We start from the raw sequence: 26,839 nt of genomic DNA, 5'->3' as shown, positions 1-26,839 counted from the left end.
GATAAAATATTTCTCTCAGTTCAGGCATCTCCCAAACACAGGGGTAAGGTCAGTAGAAAGATGCAATGGGAAATTCAGTGAAATTCTCTCATCTCAGTTGCAGGTCTACATTCAATAGGCTCGTGTTAATGCCCTTTGCTTTAGCTGCCGCAGTGTCAGAGTGATATAATCCAAGCAGAGTCACCTGAAGTAGTCCATAACACGCTACTTAGTTTAAATTCCTTTGTCTGGCCACAAATGTCCAGTTCTAGCTAAAAGCTTGAAAGTGAGACAAATGGTAAAATAGACACTTCAAGAGAATAAAATTGTGAAGTGCTCAGGTAGCACTGTGGAGAAGGGAGTTTCAATTCAGAGTGCTTTCCAGATGAAACAGACAATTAAACCCTTATTGAAAAGAGATTCCGCCATCCCCCCTTCTATGCTTTTTCTCTTTTTTTTTTCCTTTAAAGCAAGGGGAAAATAATACTGGGAATTTAGAAACATGAATTTTTAAAACGTAATAAGCTACACTAACAATCTACACAATTCCCTTTTATTAAAATATTTATTTGGAAATGCAGGATTTGCAATGAGGGCAGGCTGGGTAAGCAGGTCTGAAAGCTGCTTGTGCAGGGGGCTCAGTGGGACCCCCAAGGCCAGGACTGTCCTCAGCCATCCTTGGCTCAGCCCTGGAAAGGTTCCCCTCCTTGTCCCTGCACATGTTGGAAAAGAACAGACCATGAATGGCACATTTATGACATTTATGAGGCAGGGGCTGTAAAGCACCCTTTTAGATCCATGGGGATAGAGTTAGAGAAGGAATAGCATGAGCAGTCTGCAGGAATGGAGACCTGGGAAGCTCCAAGCCTGAAGCACTTTTCCTGGCCTTGCCAAACCCCACAGTGGCCCACCAGAAGTGCTCCTGAGACCAACTTGCATCTAAGAAAACATTTAGGTGCTGATAAAGAGACATATTCCATGGATTTGTTTTCCTGGGCACCTCCAGCCACACCTATGTTGCTCATTGTAGGACCCACGATGTCTGCTTAACTGTTAGTACAAAAAGACACGTAGAAACTCCCGGGGGAAAAAAACCCGGCATTCACACATTCTCACAGGGAAGAAAAATCACGTTTCAGTAGTGGCTACACTTTTCAGTAGTAGATACAGAAGAAGTTGTAGGCTCAATTTCCTTTCCCTTCCCTTCTCACCTCGCTCTTGTCCCAGCACCAAATACATTCAAACTGAACAAGCACTTTTCTACCAGCCTTCTTCATGCCTCATGCTTTTGGCTCATCTTTTATTGGATGAAACAAATAATTCCAATGATTATTGGAATTTTCTGCAATCTTTTTTACCTAGCCCAGTTTTCTTCTCCCTCTGCCTCCATTCCCTTATATTTTCGTTCTGTGTGACTAAACTCCAGCCTTCTCCCTCTTGCTCTCACACACAATGCTATTAAAATTAAATCCTTTTGTGCAACTCTCTACTTTATTATAGGTCTTCAAGCCATTCAAGAAATCCCAAGCCAGTCTTTGTAAAGTCTTAGTTCACCTGAAGGCAAACTTCAGCACATGGTTTGCTTCAGATAAGGCTCCTTCTCCCCACCAGTATGGAGTTCACCTCCAAAAATTGCCACGTTTTGCTGCACACCAAATGACCACACAAAATAAATGTGCATGTTCCTTTCTTGCAACACAAAAACATACAAAATATAAAATATAAAATAACATAAAAGGACTGGTTTGACTGAGGAGAATCAGCCCTGAAGGAACCCAGTGAAGAAATCAGTGCTACACTGCCTCCCTGCACCAGAAATCCTGCCTTGCATTTTCCTGGGATGAAAAATGCCTGAAAACATCAGTAGGCTCCCAGGTAACAACACGATTATGACTTCCACTTTTGAAGGAGAGGGAATTTAAACCACCAGATCCTCCACCACGTGCTCCTCTACCTGGGAAAGGTGTCCCAGCTCCCTGTGTGCAGCAGAGAAGAAGGACTTTACCTCATACCGAGCAAACCTTCTAACCATGAGCAGGAGTGCAAACAGGCATTTCTCACCAGTCTCCCAAACCATCTCTGAGCCCCATCTATTTTCATCACCAAGACAATACTGTGATCTCTAAGTCCTCAGCAGGCTGAAAAGTGGTGACAGAAGTCTCAGTTGATATGTACATGACTAACACACTCAAGGATGTTCCTTTGGGACAATGAAGATAACAGTGCCCAGAGCAAAACTGTCAAAAGAAAGAGGGAAAGAGCTTCAAGGAAAAAAAAAATTAATATTGAACTCACCAGTCACCAAGTATTCATGCAAGAATTGCTTTTCTTCCTTTTTTTCTGAAAAATAAACTTGTCTTGGAACAACTGAAGGTGCCATCATCATCACTGGACTCACCACTGTCAATTATAAGCACATACAGAATGGGAGGAAGTTGTCAGGGGAGAAGACAAAGATGAGGCCATTGAGTCAGGAGAGGAAAAATAGACCAGAACCTTGGGACTTGGATGCTTCCCCCTTCCTCTTTCCAGTGACCAGGTATCAGATGAGCAGTAAGATATGAGGATAAAAGCTGTGATTAAACAGCTTAACTGCCCTGATCCTGCCCTTTGCCTGTCTCTCTGCAGAGACACTGCCAGGAAAAGGACCAGAAGAAGGGATTTGAAGGTAGTGACTCCAATTCAGGAATAACCAGCACAGAGCTACAGACCCTGGTGCAGAAAGGACCACTGATACATAGCTCCTGAAGGGGAGCTGAATTGAGGGAGCTGCCTCCAAAAACCTGCTCTGCATGGGAATGGAGCCAATGTCCTGGTGAAACAGCAGCACAGCTGCAGGCACAGCAGGAGGGAAACCCACAAGGAGCAAGCAGAGAGAAGGAGGCTCCTCAGAAAAGAGACGGTCAAATGTTGACCCTGAAGCTGGATGTGAGCAGCCCGTTCTTAATCAAGCTCTGTTTGATGATGTGGGGAAGGGGGAAAACAGAAGACTTGTTTTGCAACAGAAAGTTATAACTGGAAATGCCAATTTTGATACTGAAGCCCAGAAGAGGGAGTGACCAAATGCAAGGGTGTCTTTCCTACCCTGTAGATTTGCCAGGCTGCCTCGACTTCCTTCTCCTTGGGCACTGCAATGCATCGAAAGCCAGGTGCTTTGTAAAATGAAAATGCTGCAGAAGTTCTAGGTGCAAACGCAGCATGTACAAAAGCCCTTTTATTCAAACTGTGCTACTTAACGAAGTGGTTTGTGAAACCACTTTCGAGCCTTCAGCAATTTTCCCTGCTTGAAGAAATCATTTTAGCATCTTCTTCATGGGTTGTTCATAGACTACAAGCCTCCAAGTTCACCCCATGGTGTCACCTGCAAGGGCATTGCAGGCTGGGGGATCACAAGTACAGCAGAACTGGAAAGTTCATTTCACATATTGTTTCAGCCCCAGTACTTAATTCTGGGAGGAGGTGATTTTGGATCAGAATGAGACATGCTGAGTACAAACCACAGATTACTTTTCAGAGGAGTTAATCTTCCTATCCATTATCTAGAGTAATTCAAAAAGCACAAAAAATAGAACTGTTCTTGAAGAAAGAATTCATGTTCAGGTAATTACAAATAACAGACACATCTGGTTATCTTAATTGTTTGGGAATGTCTCAATTATCTAAGAATGTTTTCATAAGGACTCAGAGACAGTAAAACTTTCTCATGGCAGATTGCATTCACTGATGAGAGGAAATTCCGTGGAGCTAAAACACTGGAGCGTGCTTAGACCCAGAGAGCACTTTCAGTCCTGTTGCCAATGGGCTTTATTCGCCTCTAAAGTACGACAGACTATGAACTGAGAAATGGGAAAGTCCCACATAGGCATCAGCAGCCCCTTTCCCTGATAGCTGCAGCTTTTCCAGCACTCCTGTGAAAATGAAGGTGTTTTTTGTACTGATGGTTCAGCCAGAAAAATGACATCAGTGATTTTTCAGACATTGGCCCTGAAGAGAGGTGAGTCAAGTAAAGGCACTTGTCCTACCTGAGGGCAGTGCAGGTGTTTGGTGGCTGGTGAGTGGCACCCCTTCGCTCATAGATATTTGGGGTGTCTCCTGCCCAAGGGGGGTTCATTGCAGAGGAGCTTGGAAGCTCCTGCAAAGCTGAATTCACCTGAAAAGAGCAGAGGCACCTCATCGGAGCCCAAAGCCGAACCCCAGAGAGGAGGACTTTTCAAACACCTCAGGCAGAGCCCAGTCCCAGTGGAGCACAATGTTTCATCATGTAGACTGCAAGAATCAGCAGTCAGCCTTTGGGAATTACCTCCCACAGCTCCGAACTGCCTGTGTGGAGAGGGGTGGCAGGCAAGGCAGAGAGGGGAGTTCTGCACTTTTGCCAGGGCGGTTTTGCCCCACTGATGGAGCTCGGAGGGTTTCTTATACATCTGTCCTGTAGTTCATTCCACTCTTCCACCTGGGCCACAGCCACCTGGCTCTGATCTTTCCTGATAAAGGCTGGAGAAGCTCTCAGCTCCCAGCTTGCTCGTGCCTAACCAGCACCTTTGTGTGGCAGGCATGATTGGGGTGAAATCCTGTAACTGGAGTGAATGTCCCCCCGTGGCTCATCACACCAGCCAGGAGGGGTGTGCCAAGGCTCCACACAAATCCCAATCAATATTATTTATCTGGCTGATCGTGCGAGCCGGCCGCATCCCCTGCACCTAATGCCCACTCCCATCCCCTCCACCCTGTGGGTATCAGCAGGAGGGAACCTGATGTATGCTGGTAATTATCTGCTGCTGAAAAGAAGTGCTATTTCTCTTATTTTTGTAATGCAGATCAATGCACATGTCACTACTGAAAAGCTGTGTCATTTAGGATGGAGCATTAACTGCTAGGAATGGATTTTGAAGCTCCCCACTTGTGGGTGGAATATTTTCTGGAGGAGTTGAGCCTTTTGAATGCTGAATTTCATTTATCCCACTGCCTCTTTAAGAGTAGTCGGTGGAGGAGAGGGTGTTTGAGAAAGTGACAGTTTGTCATCTCCTTCTCCAGTGAGCAGGAGCTGGGGACAAAGTGGTGGCAGGGAAAGAAGCAAACTGGCACAGGAAGGTGAGTGGGGGATATGGCTGGCTTTGCAGCAGTCCTGCAGTGGGTACAAGAATGGAAAATCCAGAGGACAGAGGGCAACTCGTGGGGGAGAGAAGGAAGGTGTTCCTGTGAGCAGAAACATGGTAAGGCACCCAGGGAAAGAACAGAAGGAAGGCTTGAAAAAGGGCAAAAGCTGGATGCTACACTTCAGAGAGGTGCATATCTGGAAATCAACAAACACACACACACATGGACACCCACACACCCTCCTCCTGCCAAAATTGCTACCCAAGAGCTGTGCAAGCATGGACTATCCAAAAAGGGTCCATTTGATTTGCAGTGAGAGGGAGGAGTTTTCCAAGTTTCCTTCTATTTTTCACAGGAATGAAACAGAAACTTCTCTGGAATCTTGCTCAGAAAGAGAAAACAAACTCTTCTTGTGTCCATCAAGCCCAAATAAAAGAGAAGCACATAATGGTCACAAGCTGGGGTTCACTGTGGTTCCTCACCAAGAAAACCTGTCAAATGGGATATATCAGTTGACAGCCATGTAAATTATGAACTCCAGTTCTAACTGGGAATTTTTACTAACCCTCCTTTACACTTTAAGGATAACCTGGTCACCATCAAACTGCAAAGCCACACAGTCACATAAAATGAAGATTTTGGCAAAGCAATTACTCAAGTGCTGCTATTTTGCACCCAAAATCACAAATTGTTGCTTTGACAAACGTGCACCTCCCCACTCACGCTGCACCCTTCCTCAGCCACACAGGTGAAGGTGTTGACAAACCTGAGACACACTGAGCATTAATAAAATGTGACCCATCCCGTTCCCCACTTGCTATTTGCCATTGTTAAAACAGGCATTTGCCCTATTTTACAGATATGATTTTTAGAGCATACGTTCACTATGTACAGCTCCTTTTTGAAAGTTCTGTTACTCTTTGGAATTGCTCAAAAATGTCAATATTCTTTTGAGTACTTGATATTTACAGTTTGATATTTAAAGTGTGCAATTTGTTATCTAAATTGCATAGCACACATTCAGCTTCCCGACTGAATGACCTAGCTTTTATAAACCTTCCCAGCTTTCACAGGAAAAGGTTTTGTTTAGACACGAAACACCTTTCCATGATTAGACAAATATCAGCTACCTTGGAAAAGCATTGCAAAAAGGGTTATGAACAAAGAGAAATAGAAATTATATTTAGAACTCCACAGAGATGCAAACAGTTATTCCCTCCTTCACCTACAGCCCATACGTAGTGCCCAGATTGTTTTTCTTTTTTACTGATGTTGATTTCCTTTTCATACTCAGAAAAGAAGACACATGGCTAGTTTGAAAGCTGATCAGATCCCTCGTTCATTTGAAAAGCTTATTTCTAAATAGTACTTGCAAATATGCGATGAGCATAAATTTGGAAACTGCTGAAAAACTAGTTCTGTGTGTCATAACACAGGGTGTTGGGTTTTTTGCTTCGGGACTGGAGGATGAGGAAAAGCCAAAGTCCTGCCCAAAATCCACCCCTGGTGACCAACCAAAGGAGGATCAGAGAAGCGACATTTTCCTGGACACATTCCATGTCCCTTTTCACTCGAGCAGACAAGTACACATTGTGGCAAGCAATGACCTCTTTGCAATGATTCAGGGTTTCAAAGCTGTCTCCTTAAGCCTCTTGATCACCACTTGTCCCTCCCCATTGACAAGCTAAGTACTTACAAGTTTTGAAGCCTCCTTGGCTCACTTTTAAATTTTCCTTTCCACATCTTTTGCCAGCAGTTACCCAGAGGGAGAAAAAAAACCTCACCATATCCATCCTTCAAAAAGTCTAACTTTCACTCTGCTAGTCCTAATCCATTATCTAGGCCCACTAATGTGTACTACATCATCAGAGAAGCAATGCTCTGATGATGTAGTACAGCCCATGTACATGTACATCATCAGAGTTATATCCTTCTGATCTGCCTGTGGGTTTAATAAGCATTCCAGATGGCTTGCTGTGCCTGAAGCAAGAATGGATAATCACACAGCTCTACCCTCAAAACAATAATAAAATAAGGACACAGTAGCACAGGGGCTCGTGCCTGCCAAAAACATTCAATAGACTGTATAATACAATAGTCCAATGTGATTGGTGAGGCACATTTATACCTTCGCTGTTCACAGGTGAAAGGGAGCTGGTTTTAAATAAAACAGTGGTTACAGATCCGTGGTGTTGTTGCGGTTATTTACTGGGGAACAGGTGTGGGGTCCACAGCTGTACCCCCACATCACACCACACCCAGACAGGTGCGCAGCCACAGCCTCTCCAGAGCTGTGCAGGACATGCACAGCTAATCAGTTATCTCCTGGACTTGCAGGGTATCCATCAGCCCAGCTTCCAGCCACCAAGCACAACAGCAATAAGTGTCACCAAGCCTTTCTCACCCAAGTAAAATTGCTCCTTGGTGGGGGTTGCTGGCTGCAAGTAACAGGAGCGGTGCACGCCTGCTTGCCAGCGCTGCAACAGCCCTGCTGCCATGGCAGAGGTGCTCCAGAAGTGTGATTTTCCAGCCAGCCACTATTGCCCCTCTCCTGCCACGCTGCTGTTCCACAACCAGGCAAAGCATGGAGTGCAGTCCGTTAGTCCCAGCATTATTGAAATACCTATAATTTTAAAGTGTTTAGGGGGGAAGGAGGGTGTTTTTCTTTTGGGCTTTTTGAAAAGAAAAAAGTGTGCACAGTACAAAAAGAAAAAAGTTAAGAGATGGAGGCTCTGTTCTCTCCCTCGCTTGAATGAGCAAGGACAGGAGGAAGAAGGAGAAGCAAAGCAGCCCTTTGATTCAGTCCCCAGGAGTGCCCTCTCCAGGAATCAGATCTGTGGGACGAGACACAGGCACAGTGGCACCCATCCTGTCCCCAAGAGTGGAGCAAACCCTCACAGCTGCTGAAAGATGAGTTCAGGGATGCCTTGCAACCAATAGAATTTTTGACATGAACTTTGTCAGGGATGGGATTTCCATCTAGGGTTGCAGAAAAAGACCAGATACCCAGATAGGCACAAGCATATCCGTCTTTGTAGGAGGAAAAGGTACCTCATCCCAACTCCCAGCAGATTTAACTCGGAGAAGAGCAGCTCATTGACGTCAGCCATTTAGCACGCTGATGGGTATTTTTTTCCCTGGCCAAACAAGTGGGTTCTACTTTAGCTTTAACATTAAACGCTATTAAATGAAATGAATACAGCATGTTTCCATAGTACGTGTTGCTGGAGCTGCTGTGACAGCTGAGAAGCTGCTAGGCATGATGTGTCAAGAAAATGTACCAGGAGAAAAGTACATGGAGCTACTGTCAAAAATACAAGCGGGTTTGAGAATGGCATCTCAGCTTCAGATGCTGCTGAAATTATTTTTTAATTGCATCTGTAAACCCAGGCAGATCTTTAAGGGTTAACTGCACACAATGTAATGAATTCAATAATGATGAGTTAAAAAAGGTCTAATTAGCAACTAACCACTTTATTATGAAAGGAAATGGTAATGAATTTAATAGCTCAAAATCATTAACAATATTTAGTTTGCTGGTACTTGTCCTCATTAATATGAACATTTAATATGTTTTAAAATGGATTTGTAATACTTTCTGTACCATGAGGTTACACTGACAAAAAGAGTGTAATTATTCTGTTAATTGTAATCTCTGTCTGTTTGTGCCCCAAATAGTAGCATATTTAGGTGTTAATAAAAAAAAAGAGGAGTAATTAAAGGAGGGAAGTTTAAAAATGTAATTAAACAAACTCTAAAATTGCAGGCTAAATCACTCTGAAGAAAAAGTTTTGGAAGTGAGATCTCTGAAAAACAAGTTTGTTCTACTATGATCTTTTCCCATTAAAAAAAAAAAAAAAAGACCGGAGAAAGGAAAGAGAAGCATTATCATTCTTTATCCACAATGAATATTGAAGTGGTCCATTCCCAAGCTGGAAAGGGCTCAAGACTGGATATTCTGGGACATGTGCTTGTGAGCAGAGTGTCTGGCAAGTGAAGGTGCTCTCTGACACTGCCCCACGAGTGTGAGATCACAAGTGTGATCTCCCCATGTGAGATCCTCTGGGGATCCAGTCACCTGGCTGCTCCTCAGACACTCAAACCCCATAATTCATCTCACAGAATATCACATCAATCATCCAACCCTCCCCATTTGGAACCTCTGCTTCCAAGTGGAAATATCTTCATTTGTTGCCCCAAGCTTGCTCTTGCTGATGGTATTCTGCTCCTACTCCCCTTTTCTAGCACCCATCTCTTCCTACTGCATCAGATTTTAGTGGCTGATTGTTACTAGTCAAGCCTTTCTTCAAGACCCCTCCCATTAAAGCAAATTCAGTGCTCAACCCTCCTTAGTGCCAGAAGGTTTCAGAGAGGTTTGCTTTGATTCCAGCCCCATGTCCTCACTGGAAACAGCTGGAAACAGGAAGCATGGGAGGGCAGCATCCCTCCCTCATCCCTAGGGACACTCCATCAGCATGGGTGCTTCACAGGTATGGATGCTCCATAGCTGGGAGATCCAGCAGCTCCCAAGTCATGGTGGGGGTCCCCACACAGCACTTCCCATCCCTGGGAAGCAATGTACAAGGCTAATTCAAGGATAATGCCCGCAATCACCAGAGGTATCAGCATTCTTTCTCAGAACCATTCCTTTTTTAATCTTTGTGGTGCATGGTGGAGGTGGACACAAGGTCCACAGACCCACAGGAACATTTACAATGGATCAGCCAGCTAAGGACACAGCTCTCCCTGTGTCCATGTCACTGCTCATGCTCCAGGACAGGTGTCCTGGCCAAGAGCTTCCATCCCATCCACATGAGCAGTCAGCTCAAAACAGACCATTCTGTGTCTAATTTTTATCATCTGAGAAAAGGAACTAAAATAAAAATGGGGGAATTAAAGTGAAGCATCTCATTTGCCCACAAATGACATATTTCAACTTTCCATTTTATAGAAAAAAGTTGTGAAGAATTCTTTTTTTTTTTTACAATTTCCAATTTTTTTTAATTGCCAGTGAAGAGAAAAATATGTGACTTGCAGAGCTCTAAAAATAACAAGTTAAAATAGTTTCTGCCTCTCAAAGGAGGCCTCTTAGTCCTATAATTTCTCCAGATTTTGCCTTTCAGGATGGGTATTTTAAAGAATGATATAATGTCATTTCTATAAGTATCATCTCATAATCTGCTGCTACTGTTGAAAATATAAGTTTAGAGACAGCTTGAGCAAAAGAAATACCAGCTCACCCAGCTATACTAAAAAAATAAAATATTTTAAGAAGAGGAATAGGATGTATATTCCAAAGGTGAGCAAACAGTGACAAATGTTTTTGAGAATCTTTCTTTTGATTTTGATCTCTGGCTGCATTTATAGCCCTTTTGTGTTTGTTTACTGCAAACAGTTCAGCAATGACTGTTATGGGGGTGTTCATTCCTAGAAAGAAAATTTTTAAAAGCACACTCCTATTTGGGCTGGAAGGGTGTGTACAGTATTTCATTCCATAAATAAAGAGTACCAAGTGTGCAGTCAGAATAAAGCACTATTGCTAAAATTGCAGATATTTACCTATAGCCAGTTAAGATGAAAGAAAAAAAATCTAAAATTCTTACAATTATTAAACATTCAAGTTACTATTATAAATTCAAGTTACTCAAGTAAAAAAGAACTATCAATCCATCTTCTGCCTAATCCATCTGATCCATCCCATTTTTCATTTGTAACTGAACCTGATGATCTTTGCTCAGCAAGGACCTCTCTGACTCCCAAGACCAGGACTCACTCTGGGTGCAGAGATGCAGGAGAATGGGTGGAAGAGGAAGATGGGGAGTGGGGCCTTGCTGCCAAAAGGGGATCTCACCACAGAGCTCAGAGGAAAACCACTGCTTCCCTCATCTCCAAGATTAGCCCCTGTTTATCCAACAGCACCTGGGGTCCAGGGCAGCGGCTCTCAGAGCAGCAAATATTTGTGGGCTGCAGGGAAACAGGAAGGAGGCAAGTGCCAGATGGAAGGGAAAAGGAGGCTAAAAAGTGCTGTTGTGCTGGGAAATGGAAGAAAAAGGGGTGAAAAGGAACACTGTACTTCAGGAACCATTTGCAGCATTTCAAACAGACCCTGGATGTGCACGCTGACTGTCTATTCCCATGAGCCAAGGCAAAATCCATGCAAGACAGCAGTGGGATTACTCTGGTTTGTGAGCTCTTAACAGACAGACTTTCAAGGTTCAGAAGCAGGCAGCACAGAACAGAGCAGGCATCTAGAGCCATGCATGTTTGTAATTCAACCTGGCAATAAACCTTGACCCAAATTTGTGAGAATTTCAGAAAAGAGCCTGAAGATTTTGCTTTGGAAAGCTGGACTGCCTTTCCTGGTTTCCATCTCATGCTCATCATGACAAGACATCATCATGTGAGAAATATTCAGAAATTATTGAAGGAAACTGAGCTGGTCCTCAAACCTTAAGTTCCATTGAAAAATTGAAGTTTTCGTCTTGGTAAGAGTGAACACAGATGCAACTAGAGCCACGTCTCCCTCTTTCCACAGAGGAAACATGGCAGTGAAAGACAGAAAAAAGAAGAAAAGAATAGGTGTCTCTTGGTGCCAGGAAGCTCCTGTTCTCTTCTGCAAAACAAACAAGAAAGAACATCATATTTCTTCTCTGTGTTGAGGTTTTATTGACCGAAATGTAGGTTTGTATCATGCCCACCTTTGCCTTGCAAATGCACAGTGAAATGTGTGGTTTGCAGGAGGAGAACAGAGTTTCTCCCTGGCGGGCAGTGCTGGTTCCCAGAGAGGGCTGCCAGCTGGCTTCCTCCAGGAAAGCTGCTACTCTTTCATCCTGGCAATTGCTTTCCTCATCCTACTCAAAAGGAGGACTGCATGGAGAGATGAACCTCTCCCCACAGAGACATAAGGTTATCTCCTCATGAAATTGTAAAAGTTCTGCTGCAGAATGGGTGACCCTAACAGAATAAATCTCTCTGCTTTGGGAACAACAGAGGAGAATTTGCCATTTACAGTCATTTCCCTAATGGAGGGCTCATTCTTGTAGTTCTATTCCTTAGACAAGAGCTAGTTGGAAAACAAACATCTCCTCCCTAGCTTGGAATGCCTTTCAAGCATGCAGATCTTGAGAGCTCTCCAGAAGATGTGGTGCCCCAAATGGCTGCTCTTCAGGGATACCTGAACATGTTCACATTTTAAAAAGGGACTCCCGCAATTCCCAGCCCGGACGGTCTCAGCATTCCGATGGCACAAGACAGGGGTTTTTAACACAGAGAGTCTCTCTGTGCATATTTCCAAGCAAACAGCTGTTGTTGTAGATAGGGACAGGAGAACCTTCATCTCCACATCACCAGGAGATTTACTGTCACCACCTACCTGAGGTCTAAACAGCCTGCCCATTTTATGGCTCACAAACTTGGGTTAGTCATTGATCTCTTGTCGTGTGTAGAAAATCCTAAAGTTTTCTGGCTCCCGCTCCAGCCTTCACTAACACAGATTTCCCACTATAAATTCAAGTGATCCATCATCTGAACTCTTACATAAGCCCTTTTACTTCCTTCTCACTCTCCAAATCATAACTACCTAAGCTACAAGTAAATGACAAAGGTTTTGGTAGGTCCTGAAAGATTCCTCTCCCCCTCTATAATTTCTTGTAAACAAAAAACACTCAATCAAGGCTTGTTTAAGGCTCAGAGGTACATTTAACACCCAACAGCATGAAGCAAAGGAACAATACAACTGTGCATTTGGCAGTGCACCACTGCAATAATTTCCAGGGTAAATGATCTGGCAATTTTAGCCACATGGATAATATCCAGGCCAAGGTGGCTAAATTCAGCCTGGCCTGCATCTGACTGAAGAAATCTGTCACATGTTCATAGACACAAAGATGCACAATATCCCTGACTTCACCCATGGCATATGCCAGCCTCCATCTTTTGGGTTATCAAGGCTAATTGTGAGCCACCAAAAATACTCTGACATATTTGCATAGTGCTATCTCATGAGCTGTGATTTATTTTGCTAAAAAAAAAAACACACAAAAAGACTTTAGGAAGGAAAACAAAGCCATAAAGTTGTCTAAGGCAATCAATCCAATTCTATTCATGTCTAGTCTTTCTTTGCACACTGATCATTATTAACCTTGTCCCTTTCTGGGCACCCAGCAGGTTTTTTTCAGCCTTGATGTCTGTCACCTTATGTATAAGCCAGGAGAAGGTGGGAACATGCAAAGAACATTATCCTCTTGGAAAGGCTGGAAAATCACTGTAATAGCTCTACTCATGGCAGAGCAGACCTTGCCTTCCAGATGTGTCCCTGGGCAACCCCACTGCCAAAGGACTCTCTCATATCCCTGACCTTTGCTTGGGCTGACCCAAGAACTCTTGCCTCAAGCAGTCATTTTGGTCCTTGTACATGGAATTATTGTGAGCAAAGGGTGGGCTCCCTGAGATAACACGAGGATGGTGGGAACCCAGACTCACTGGAAACAAGAAACAAGGTTTGTCTCATGTATTAAAAACATGGAAAATGCACCCCAAAGGAAGAACAATGCGCACATCCTGCTGCTCACTAGTGCCGTGGTCCCACCACCAAAGCAAGTCCTATCAAATTTAATAGGCCATTACCAGCTTCCTGCTGCCTCCTTCAGTTCTCAAGGGAACCCACCAGTGACTCACAGGGCATTTCCAGAAACTCTGTGGAACGCCCGTCTCACCGTATTTGTAATTCCAGAGGCTTTTCAAAGAATTTCTTCAAAGCCCTAATGCATTCCTTTACCTCCCAGAGCTTTGATAGTGTAGGTCTTCTCCACAAAGCCCAGCAGGCAAGGGTTGTGCTCCTGGCTCCTGAACCAGCAACCCTGGCTGCATTCCTCAATCCAAGTTTTAAACTTTTTTAATACACTTGTTATTTGCAGGGTATGACATGGGAATGGACCTGGCTGGTAGAAAAAGCTTGTATTTTTTATTTGAAAAGGTCAATATTAACAGATCAAAATTCTATTGGGGTATTTTTAATAGCTTAAAATATATATTTTTATAGTAAATACAGGCCAGTGGTCCAAGCCTTCCATAGTCAGTGAAATGAGGCACTTCTGAAAGATGAATTTGGTGCCATGACCTTGACTCACTCTCTGTACCCTGAGGAAAAATTGTGAATGTGTCTCATAATGTCTTTTAACAACTTTTATGTCTCATATTAGTCCTGCATGGTATTGCCATATACATCTCGACAAACATAATACTATACTATACACATACATGAAATTCACAAAGGCATCCCAAACACTCTTGGGTCATTTCCACATTCCTATACGCAGGGCAGGAATTTCAGCCCTGTCTTGGTGCAATCCACAACAGCCTATCCCATAACCTGATTTTTGTTGGTAGCCTCCTAAAAATATCAGTCTGCATTTATGAAATCAGCTGCAGCCTGCTGCTTATGCCTTGGAGTGGAAGGAAAAGCTCAACTTGCCCCAAGCACTACTTCACCTGGCGTTTGGGTGGTCTCAAGCCAAGACCATACAGAAAAGGCTACAGAGAAACACTATGTTTAATGACATAAGCAGTGTTTTTCTTGAATCACAGGCAGTGGAAATTTTGTCTCTGACTACCAGCAGTCTAGGCTGAACACACATCAAAAAAGACTGAAAAAATGTTCTGGGGGGGGAGACTGCAACTTGTCCACTCACATTCTGACTTTTTAGGACACTCCTGACAATATCTGGCTGTTTGCTTTTCCACCAGGAAGCATGGGAAAGCAGAGAGCTCATGTGATTTGAACACCTCCTGTGCTTCAGTTTTCTCCTTTTTCTCTGCTCTCCTCATCTCTTGGAGTTTTGATCCACAGAGATCTTTAGGAAGGTTTATTTTTTCTACCTACAGAAGCTTTACCCGTTAATGAAAGACTCATCTAGTGAGTTGACATCATCATGTTTTCATAACCTACTATTCCCTGAATCACCCTGGTCCTCAGCAGGGATTTTTTTTGGTTTGATAAAGCTAGTACTAAGATGAACATGATACCTGTGACAGTAAATTAGTTCCTATTTAAGGTTTCTGATTAAGTTTGGATAAGCATCAGAAGAAGGTTTTTAACTGTTTTAACTGGGTGAGAATCACTTCCAAAGAGGTGGAAGCACAAAAAGGCACTGTGCTCCTCATCTATGCATCCCCATCATCCCTCTAGGGGAAATGTCTACAGACACCTCCACTTGGATGGCAGGAGTCAGTCCTTATCAGGGCATATTTTAGGAACCTTGCAGGGCAGTATCTGTTCTTATGAAGAGCAACCAGACTTTTACTTCCTTGAAAGATGCACTGCTTTATACAGTTTCAACACATTGGGTCTTCTCTGTGCAGACACACACAGTGCCGGCAAACCTGGCCAAGAAACACTCTTGTTTCCAAGAAATTGGAGTTTACAGCTACCAGCACAGAGCCATGCAAGAAAAAAAAAAAAAACAAAAAAAAAAAAAAAAAAAAAAAAAAAAAACACCAAAAAAAAAAAACTGAAGACAAACCCAAAAAGCAACAAGAGCACGGCTCCTCAGTGCTCTGCTACTTTCAGGCTCCAACAATTCTGTTAAAAAGCAAAGTGCAAACATACCCATCTCAATTCTCTCATTTTAAACGCGGTAAGAATTAGCACACTGCCAGTATCCAAAAGTGCAGACCTTGCTGCTCTAAACCTCCTGAAGCTGTATGGCTCTGGGAAAGGACAGGAACCATAAAAAGCCTTAGCTGGGAGGCAGCTTTAATGCTCATGTTCAGCCCTCTAGCAAGTTGTCCCACAAAATGTAATGAGACCTCCTGCTTAGCCAGGGCTCTGATTTCCACAGTTTGTGCCTGCAGCACTCTTATATTTTATAAGCCATATTAACTCACCTCTTGCACTGTGAAGCTGGGGCAGTGGCACACTGTCTAATAATGGAACATACTTGTTAATACTAATGGACATTTGTAAAACTACCACATGCCCTCAGCCTTCAAGTTAGAGCACAGGATGCTTGCTAGGCTTGTGAAATGTATGATGTAAAACTTGGGATGTTTTGGTTACAACATATCTCATTTATTTTTACTGTCATCACCCACCCTGGTATATAATACCTGCTGCATGCAGAGTGAAATATTGCAGATGTTTTCAAAATAATTCTCGGCTGGTGGAGAAACCAAAAGGTCTCTTGTGCCTAAGGTCTGGTTATTTTCAATTCCAAACAAGTAGGTAACAAAGTTTCTGTGTGCTGGTATTTTAAAAGGCCTGGATTCCTCTGTGCTGACTCATATTTGCACTGCCCACCCAAAAACTCACCTCGAAGAACTTTGAGAGAGACTTCAGCCATTTTGATACCCTCAGGATTCAGGAATGAAGAGAAAAAAGATAAAACTAGTTTTAACTATTCATTAGTTTTTGGTACTTCAGATAATTTGTGCAATGGCTTCAGGGGTTTAATTGAATCACTTTTCCCACCTTGTCTTAATTTTAATTATGCAGCAATCATTTTTACCAACCTGTGCAAAGGAGCCATATGAAAATGTGACATATGACAATACACATTTACCTAAGCTCTAGGACTACTGTGACCTACAGGCAATTAGCTACTGCCTCCAGCACTCAAACGACCAATTAAAGAGTTAACAAAATGCCCTCCAAATCACCTACATGTTCAGGTTTTTGGACTGCCATGAACATTACACTTCAACTGATATAATTTTTGACTGACTGATTTACTAAGTCTGCATTGGCTAAAATTCTTACAGCCATGACTGTAAAACCAAAGAATCAGGTTTTATGAGGTGCTTTCATTGTCATTAAAGACGATCCCACCTTAGCCCTTTCCCTAACAAGACAATCTTGCAGCAGTCATTACAAAATGTGATCCCAGCTTGTCATCAGGGAAAAAATGGCTTGCTAGGTCAATGAGGACTGCACTAAGTTCATCTCAAGGATGTAAGACATGTCTGCATGGCTAGCAGCCAAGAACAAAAAAATTAAAGAGCCACAAAGGATTGGGGTTTTTCGAGACTTGGCTCCCAAAGTTTTACAGGTGGCCCATTCCAGAAATCCACAGAGATTGAATCAGTAGTAACAAATGGATGCCTTTGCATCTCTTCCTGATTTACAGTGTACCAGTGAGCATTTCACCACAGACAACAGATCATCAACAGCCTGAAGTGCACAACACAAATGACCCCAAGACAGACAATTTCAAAGAAAAATGCATTCAGATGTGTGCTTACATGGGAACAAGAGAGATCCAGGACACTTCTAATTATACCAGCTGAGGTAATCTGCCCAGGAAATGCCGAGTTCCAGTCCTGTCTCCAACAATAACTCAAGCTGTGGTTTTGTATCTCCTTTCCTCCCTCCCTCAACTGGCAGTGGGGTTTAACAACAGCCCCCAACACACACTACATATGGTGCCACAAGGACTGACATTCTGAGTGCTCTGAAAACTCATGTTGGGCAGCCTGTTATAACATAGAAAGGTTCTGCCTTCTATGAGCAATGTGGCTTCATAATGGTATCTTACAGGCAGAGGATGACTTGCAAATCATGACTCCATGCAAGGAAAAAGTGACTCTGAAGAGAAAAATGCTGATCTAAGAGATCGGTACAGACCTGACGCTTGCAGGTCCTCAGCTCAGCTGGTGCTGTTTCTCTGAAGCTGACATCAGACTTCACATCTGGAGGAATCTTTTCTGAACTGGAACAGAAAGAGAATTCTGAGTGTTACTGATTTTCCTTCTCTGGCCACAAAGACCCCAATTCTGCCCAGATTTACAGGTGAGGCACCACTGGCTTTGCAGAGTCTAGCAGGTGCCGCTTTCCTGAACCTGAAGGCACGCTGAAAAGCCAGCCCAAAAGCCACCCCAATCTTTGAGATGCCACCAGAAACTGAAGGTAGAGCTAAACAATCCTGAATGGAATTTCTTTTCCACCCCCTGCACTTTGATTACTAAGACAAGGCACATGAGGCATGTTGGCCGCACAGCTTCGCTACACAGACATGCAGGGAGGGGAAGGGAACAGCACTGTGGGAGAGAGATGAATCAGCCCAGTGACTTGGGGCTACTTGTCTCCTTTCCACCGTGTGGGAAACCAGTGTCTGCCACAGCAACCTGAGTGCTCCTGTTTTCCAAGCCAATGGCTTCAGGGAGCATCATGGAGGTGACACTCTGGGCCTTCCAGGGGTTGGGGAAATCAATATTGGCAATTTGAAAGACACTTGATGAGAGAGTCGTAAAAATGGTGTTTTATCAGTGGAGGAGACAAGAGGGAAAAGAGGCAGTTATAAATGGCTAGGTATAAAAAACAAAATAAATATATAAAAAACATACCAAAAAATCCTACCAACCACCACCAAAAGCAAAAATAAAGACAAAAACACCAAAAAAAAACCCCCGATAATGACAAAACAAACAGAAAAAAATTGAAAACAAACAAAAAAACCCAGTCAACCCTCAAAACTCCCAATGCATTATTTGTTTGACTGCATTTTCCACAAAGCCCAATGAACGAGAGTGAAGAAAGCAACTGTTTGACACCCAGAGATGCTTTGCTTTGAAAAATATGGAGACAAACTTAACAATGAAGAGTCGGGATTCCATAGGGTTGTTTATGTATGGAATACAGGCAAATGCATACGATTATGTAGAAGTGTGTCTGTGTGTAATGCAGCATTAGCACCAATTCTTACAGCCTTATGAAACGATATATTAAAAAGAAAGAGAGGAAGAAAGGAAAAGCAAGCTAGATTTTTCCCCTCTTTTTACAAAGATGATGCAGTTTACAGAAGCATGGTCCTTTTTTAGGAAGAATTCTAAATGCATCATTCAAATATTGTTTGAGCTGAATACATGATATACATATCATGAATACATATAATCACAGCACGGTCTTTTGTGGAAGCTCTGAAAATAGCAGTGGAAAAAGCTGACCATGAGTTTCCATCTAAGGATTTGCATTTGGTTAACATGTGTGAACCAACTCCATTCATCCCATCCTCAATGGGAGCTCTCCTGCTGCTCCAAATGGCCAAGCTGAAAAGTTTGGCCTGGACGGCAGGAATCATTTTGTGGGGCTGATGTCAAGGATGGCACCTACCAGGTGAAATTATGGGAAGAAATCGGGGAACCCCAATCTGCTGAAAAATGCTAATGGGTCATGTACCATAGCAGCTACTGCATTGCAAACTGCTGCTAAAGTACGTGGCAAGTTAAGCTGTAAGTTACCTGATGATTTTCCTAACCTTCTTCCACCAGTCCCCCATCGCAGAAAAGCTTAAGTTCACTGAGAAGGCTCAAACTTCCTCCTCTCCAGTCTTGCAGGATGTAGCTTAGTTTCTCTCACTTCTCCCACTGCAGAGTGCTGGGGAAAAACAAAAAAAAAAAAAACAAAAAAAGAGAGATAAATCAGAGAAAAAAGGGCAATTAGGTAGGTAAGCTTCAGAATTTCCACAGCCCCTTTCTGCTCAGCTGGGAAGAGGGAAGGTCTGTGCTGAGGCTGTCCAGAGGTCAGAGGGTACATCCCTGCCCCCTGCAAAACCTGTGGGAGCAAGGGAAGCTGGAGGATGCGGGAAGGGTGGCGGGGAGGGCTGAGTGCTCTAAGTAGCATGTTTCCTAGGAAACCTTCGACAGCAAATATCACATTAGTCCTGCCTTGTGGCCCAGCTCATGTGATGTCAAGAACAATTTCTCACAACTCAGCTCAGAAGGTTAGCAAGACTTGGTGAAATGTTCAGTGACTCTGGCCTGGCTTCCCAGCTGGGAACAAAACAAGAGAGTGAGAGTGTTTGCATTGTTTTGGAGCTTTGTGACAAATTCCTAACCAAAGATTTTATTATTTTTATTCAAACCTTATGGTGTGTTTCCCTCACAGGTTTGCAGTCTCACCCAGTTGCTGTGTTTATTCTCAAGGAATTTCATTTAGCAAAAGAAAGTAAAGAAAAATGGAAAAACCAGCAATCTCATGGAAAGCCTTGGAACACTTAGATCAACGTTCAGCTTGTGCACTGATTATAAAAGCTCTGTCATAGACTTCTGGAATTACAAAACTTCATTTACAACTATCCTTTCTAATTTCTGTCAGCTGCAGCCCAAAAATATCCATAGTCTAGCAGATTTAACAAAAAAAAAAAAAAAAGTAAGATCTGGCAGCTAAACTCAGATATGAGATGTATCCCAGCCCCTGAGGGGGCTCCCAGCAGCACCTTGGGCTGGGACCCAACACTTTGGGCTGGGTCTGAGGGCAGAGACGCAGAGCTTTGGCTCTCAAGGCTGCACAACACTCTGAGGTTGAGTATTTGGGGGGGCTGTGTGGTACCACAGACCTCCCCACAACATATCTGTTATGCACAGTCCATGTCTCTCTTCCCTGATTTCCTGTAAACCAGCCCAACTGGAAGGTGACTGCAGTGTACTGTAGAGGGAAAGTCCCACATTGCTGCCATTCCTGCTATCTCTGCATTTGTGATTTCAGTGGCATCGGACTTCTAAGTTTTGAAGAGAAAAGGTACTAAAACTGAAAAAAATCTTCCTCTGGTGACACACTTCATCTCATATTTAGTAAAATATAAAGACCTCTTTAATAGAAAGTAATATATTTAAACAAATTAAAAATAGCCTCACTAATTTCTTTTTAATCATAAGCTAACTTAGGTGTTTGACCTCTTTATTTCCTTTTGCTGCTTCTCATCTTCAGTGATTTGAGCCCTCACATCTAGAGGGTTTTTTTCCTTTTTTTTTCCTTTCCAGGGAAATAAGCAATGAATACAGAAAGAAAAAGGCTGCTTGAGGTACCTGAGAAACACCATCACTGAAATAGGCCTATCACTCCATTTCATCCCATTTTAGGTACAGGAGGCCTGATGGATCAGCTATTCCTCCAGGAAAGCCAGGATTAAGGGGGTCAGGTCAGCAGTGTGAGAACGCCTTTAACAGTAGTGTGGGAACACAGGGCTCCCTTATTAACACGTTAATGTACTGAACCTGAAGCTCATTTTAACAAGATGGAGACAGTGGAGTCCTCCCCCGTCAGCCCAAACCTATGCCCTCAGAGCTGTTTGAACCACCAAGTGACAAATCTGCTGGAAATCTCATAAACTAGGGCAAGCACAACATTAGGATTTACTGACCACTGCAAAGGTTTCTCTGAAGATCCAAAAGCAGAGGTTTAAGGAAGACAGCAAAGGCTGAGGTTACAGCAGGTGAAAACACACCGGAGGACCATTGTCCCGTGAGCAGCTCTGCCCACGAACAGCCCTCACGCTGGGACATGCCACCTGCCTGTTCCTAACCCCTCATCCCACAGCCCCAGACACTGTCTGGCCCCAGTTTATTTGTGCTTTCCTCTTGTTTCGGCGGTTCTCCCCGGCCCCGAGCGTTTCCACCCTTGCCTCAAGATGGCTCCCGCTGCCCCGTGGAAAGGGGGCCAAGAAACAGCCATTTACTAAATTATACAAAATTATCTACTCAATAATAATAATACTATGAACAACATAATTAAAATTTTAAAAGCCGTTTCCCCTCAGTATCAAACCTGGTGCTCTGATCTATCCCAACCGACAAAACTACACTGCATTTTTTCTCCCCACACAGTCACCTGCCCTTGCACACACCTGTCATATCACCGGAACGTGTAAATGTTTGCAGGGTTTTTTAAAGTTAATTCTGTCCCAGAGCAGTAACAGATCTTCTAAGACTCTCAGCAATGCTTCTTGTACATTAAGGGCCTGAACAAAGCAAGATTTAAACTCTGGTCATGCATAAATAACCATATCGCCATCACCTGAGCCACCTGGAAAAACATTCCCTCTTTCTTCCCAGCTCCCAGCCATGAAAAGCAGCACCTCACCCATGGGAGGTACAGATGGAGCCTTTGGGGTCCCCACCATGTTATCACCTGCTAAAGACCAGGGTGGGAATGCAAAGAGCCCAATTAATACCAATGTAGACCAAAATAATATCTCAGTATCTTATAGATAAATGATTCGGAAAGAAATATGTTCTTATCGCGAGGAAAGATCTATAACTCACTGTTAGCCCTTCATCACCAGGAGGAAATATACTGCGACTTACACCAATCCATTATCTGTTCTTATTTTCCTCGGTACAGGTATTTATCTTTCTGGCTCACTCTTTATCAACCCAGCCACCCGTGATCGCCCAAGCCGCCCTCCCACTCGGGTGGGAGTCTCTGCTCTTCTCTGATCAGCTGGAAAAAGGGGACACCTTGTTTTCACATCCTCCACGACATCTTTCCCTGTCTGCAGCTGAAAACCTGTCCTTACACGACGTCATTTTGGTGTGATGAGACGCTGGGTTAAAATCCACATGACATTGGTCTCGGCACTGTAAATCTCAACACAAGGGGTTGGAGCTGAGCTTTCCCTCAGGCCTGTACATGTCCCAGCCGAAGGTTTTAGGTCAGGCATATTTTGAATTCCAGCTTGTTACGAGTTACTGGCTCGTGCACCCGTCTCCCCTACAGCTCCCAGAGAGGATCTAGGGCTGCTTCCAGCCCTTGCCTCAATGGTTTCCAATCTAATATTGGGATAACGATTTGCAGGTACATTTCTCCACAAGGGCAGTAACCCATTCACTCTGCATGTCTTTCCCAGAAGTGCTGAGATCCCTCCATGTACGCGTACATGTGCCTGGTGAAACACAAATCTCTAGGTTTTTGAGGTAAGATCAAATGTCAGCATTGATAGTCATTCATTCATTCATGGAAAAAGATACATGGACTTCATCCTGCGCAAGTGTGAAAGCTTAATTTTTTTCCAAGGTACATTACAGCCAGCAACTGGCTGCCCAGCTTGGGATATTTGTCCTTTGCAGAAGATTCCCCTATTACATCAGCCTGCAAGAAAGCTTCCAAGTGGGAAGGTGTCTGATTTTTAGTTTGGCACTGGGATAGTACTACTAATAATAAAAAGAGTAATCCTTTTCTGCAACAGCCTGGAAAGAGTTTGCCAAAATTCAGGGGTTTGAATAAAAATAGCTGCATGTCCACATTGTTTACTTTCTCTTGGAAACTTTAAAAAAAGTAAAATATTTTTTGATAGCTTTACCCTGCACTGCCCAGCCACATTAAGCCACAGTAAACTACATTCTTATGGTTGTCATAACATTTTGCCCTGTGTTGCTTGTGACGCGAATAATCTATTAAGATACCTAAAGTGCGAAGTGCTGCCTTCCTGTCTCCTTGTTCCTGCAACCTCCTGCAACAACCCCGTGCAATTCCTGCTGGAGTGGTGCAGGAAGAACTCCCTGCCATTGCCAGAGCCAACCAGAGGGTCCAGGATAGCAACTCTGGATGGGCTTGGCCCCAGCTGTCGGGGCTGTGGGGATCAGCCTTCCTCCTGCTGCGCTCCCCCTCCTCCTCCCCATCCCAGCCTGTCATCAATCTCACTAAAATGACAGCAGACAAATGTTAGCCTTTGCAAAGATCAGATGAAATCTATGGCTTTAGGGCTGCTCACCAAGGAGCGGGGCAGGCTGCACCAGACACGGGCACCAGCAGTCACCTCCTCTGCATCAACCCGCTCAAATCACTTTGGCAGCCATCACAGTCATCTTCCATGGGCAATCCGAGTGCTCAGATAGATTTTGACAAACTTTAATGCTTCAGCCTCTCCGTAGAGTTAGGGTTTTGGTATTTTTTTATAGCAAGATTGCTCATTCAAAACTTTTTTTTGGGGGGAGGCTTTTGAGGTGTATTTGGGGCGATTCTAGAAGCCACTCCACCAGCAGCTCTGGAGTGCACAGAACTGGGGTTTATTTGTGGTTAGAACACTTGTCCCTCTCATGCTCTGTAACCTGAATTCTGCTAGCCAAGGGGAAGGGAGGGGGAAGAAAAAAAAATAAAAGATTACTCCATGGCATAAATATGCTGTATGTGCCCTTGTCTCATGCAATTTCTTTACATCGATGTGCAGGAATATTTATCCCCAGTAGAAATGTTTAACTAATCTGGTAAATGTCAAGCCATATGGTGTACATTGTAAGGATTTCATCAGGCCTTTTTAACTCTTTGTGAAAGTCTCTCCCTCTCTTTCCCTCTGCTTACTTCCTCCCTCCTTTTTTTCCATTTTTTCCCCTCCTTTTTTTTTTTTTTTCTTTGTTGCTTCCCTGCCAGAGCCTACAAGGAAGGAGATAGAGCAGGGAGTGTTATTACCCACAGTTAGATCAGGGATGTGATGTTCATGGTGTACAATAACAAGCAGTATTAACCAGAAGTGCAGCTCATGAGGCACCTTTTTGCTGGGTGAAGAATGTAATTTTTATCAGCAGTGACCTGCAGAAGAAGATCACTAATACTTTTTTTAAAACAAACTGTCCACCCCAACAATGCACAAAATTCCCAGGGGCTACCTCATCTCTTATCGCTTCCTTTGAATAATCAAGTCTTTACAACAAATAAACTGCAGTTCTGCAGCACTTTCAAGTAAGGAAGCATTTCTGCACTGTAACTATCTGGTGTATCTCCCACAAAGATAGAGTGCAATTTACAATAAGCAATATCAAAAAAGAATAAACCGTTATGTTCGTGCCAATCCTTATTCATGGTTTTATAACAAGAAGTATCTGTTTTCTTCCTATAAATCTTGACTCTATTTTTAGAGTTTGCAAATAATGACTCCAGTCTTTGGCTGCCTGCCACTTCTGTGAAAAACTAGAATAGCCACAGTGCAAGACTATAATATTAAAGAAAAAAAAAAAAAAAGAAGAAAAAGGAAAAGGGAAAAACCAAAAGATAGGGATTCTTGCTGAATTCTGTGTATTTCCTACCAGGACAGACCTGTTCATGATCATGATAAGTGATGCAGATGTGCAGAATGTGTCAGGGAAAAGCAGGAGCAGCATGGAAATTTGGCTGAACTTCAACACCTATTTCTGAATTCTTTTGCTTAAATAAAGTTGCTTATTACCTGCAGGGGCCAGCCTGGGCTGCTCTGCTGGGCACGACTGCTGCCTTCCCCTCTTAGCTGCCACCAGACCTGCTTTTAGCATCTCTGATGGACACAGCCTCTGAGGGCAGGGGATTACAGAGCACTTCTTGCTGTGGTTTAGCTCAGGAAGGAAAAAAAAAAACAACCTACCAGGAGAAGCTGCCACCTTCAGCCGAGGCCTCCGGACATTTTAAAGCCGTGGCAGGCTAGGGAGGGGGAGCTGCAGGTCAAGGAAAGGATAAGATCTGGGTGGCTGGGAATGGGGAGGGAGAAAGAGGAATGTAATGAAGGAGGTAGAGAGGGAAAAGCAGGGAAATGACAGCATTCAGATAAATTTAGCTCTGAATCCAAACTTCAGGGGGAGGGGAGGCGTTTCCTGCCCCAAACCTCTGAACTTTCTGAGATTCTCCCATATCGCGAGTGATTTACCTGTAAAAAGAACTGCAAAAGTTGGGGGGGTGGGGGGGGGGGGAAGAGGAGAAAATTGAAATAAACAGTTCTCTGCTCTTTAAACAATCTTTCCACCCTACTCCTTCAGGGTCAAATGTTCAGGCACAAGGACACAAACAAAAAAAAAAAGGAAAGAAATAAAGGAAAATCACTTTTATAAAGAGGATCTTTACACAAGTGCATTAGCCCCAGTTTTCAACAGTGTAACAACAGTATATCAGCTTTTAACACAAAGTGCTCTCCCCACATACCTGCTGGATCCCTAACTCCAAAATATTTATTGGTACATTATAGGAAATTTAACATTTCATCATTATTAAGGACTTTATTAAGGCAAGTAATAGTTCGACAGATACCAGCATAGTTATCTGAGCTTTGTTGTGTGTGTTTTGGGAAAAAACAAAAAAAAAAAAAAGAAAAAAAAAAAAAAAGAGAGAGAGGCAAGGCTAAGTTGTAAACACACAAAAAATGGAGCAAAACAACAAATTATTAATTAATAACTAATCAGAAGCACCAGCCCAAGACTTTTGCTGTGAAAGCCATCAGATGAATGTAGCTATTAGCCATTTTTTTTAAATTTCTCACACTAACTTGTTTCTAATAGCAGCACTATCTGGCTGTATAGACAGCTTATACCTGAGCAGCCTCTCAGCATTCAGGAAGTTGTTGACAAAGAGTCCTGCAATAGCCTGTCTGATTTTGTGTTATTTCCTTTAATTGAACCAATAAGACCTGCACTCCTGCACTCCTGACCTTTGCCCAGAAGGCTAATTTGAGATTAGGGTAGTCTGCAAGAAAGAAATGGGGACTGAATTTTTAAAGCACAGAAACATTTCTATAAGTAACAGAAGATAAGGATCAATTTTAGCCCCAAACCACTCTGCTCTTAAAGAGATTTGTGGAAGGACTTTGATGAGACAATACAGTCTCTTAATTTCAGAAAAGTTAGAATCACTCAGCTTTGTCTCTCTACTGCATGTTTTAGGGCTTGTAATAAAGATGGTGCCCGTGACTTTGAGTCCTTGGTGTCTTTACAGTCACCCAGTAGGACATTCAGAAGTCCCTTAGGAAAACTTACACAAGAGCATAAAATATGTCATGCCAGATAAATGATTCTTTGTGGTTCTTATATTATTCTGGTCTGGTCCTGAAGGCTGCGATACTTAAGCCCTATGCAGTGCCAGAGAATGATTAAGACAGGCTCCTCAACTCTAAAGTCACAAAAAAAAAAAAAAAAAAAAAAAAAAAGAACAAGATGACAAACATTAATAATTAATCAAAAGCACCAGCCCAAGACTTTACTGTGAAAGCCAGCAGCTGTCCTGAATCCATACTCCCTAACAGAGGAAAAGAAGAAGCTGAAG

General features: G+C 43.2%; 1 long non-coding RNA gene across 2 annotated transcripts in view; it reads right to left on the bottom strand.

The window, feature by feature from the left end:
- LOC137471668 (uncharacterized) overlaps positions 1-26,839 on the bottom strand; it is a 115,292-nt gene that overhangs the window by 19,805 nt on the left and 68,648 nt on the right. For both annotated transcript variants that reach the window (XR_010997766.1, XR_010997767.1), the window contains 2 exons: positions 19,306-19,441; positions 17,689-17,777 (listed from right to left, as the gene is read on the bottom strand). This is a non-coding gene — a long non-coding RNA (uncharacterized lncRNA). The remainder of the gene's footprint in view (positions 1-17,688; positions 17,778-19,305; positions 19,442-26,839) is intronic.

Source organism: Anomalospiza imberbis, chromosome 3, assembly GCF_031753505.1.
Source record: "Anomalospiza imberbis isolate Cuckoo-Finch-1a 21T00152 chromosome 3, ASM3175350v1, whole genome shotgun sequence".
NCBI classification, from domain to species: Eukaryota; Metazoa; Chordata; class Aves; order Passeriformes; family Viduidae; genus Anomalospiza; species Anomalospiza imberbis.
Note: the sequence above shows the minus strand (reverse complement) of the source record. Positions and strands in the feature narration are given on the sequence as shown.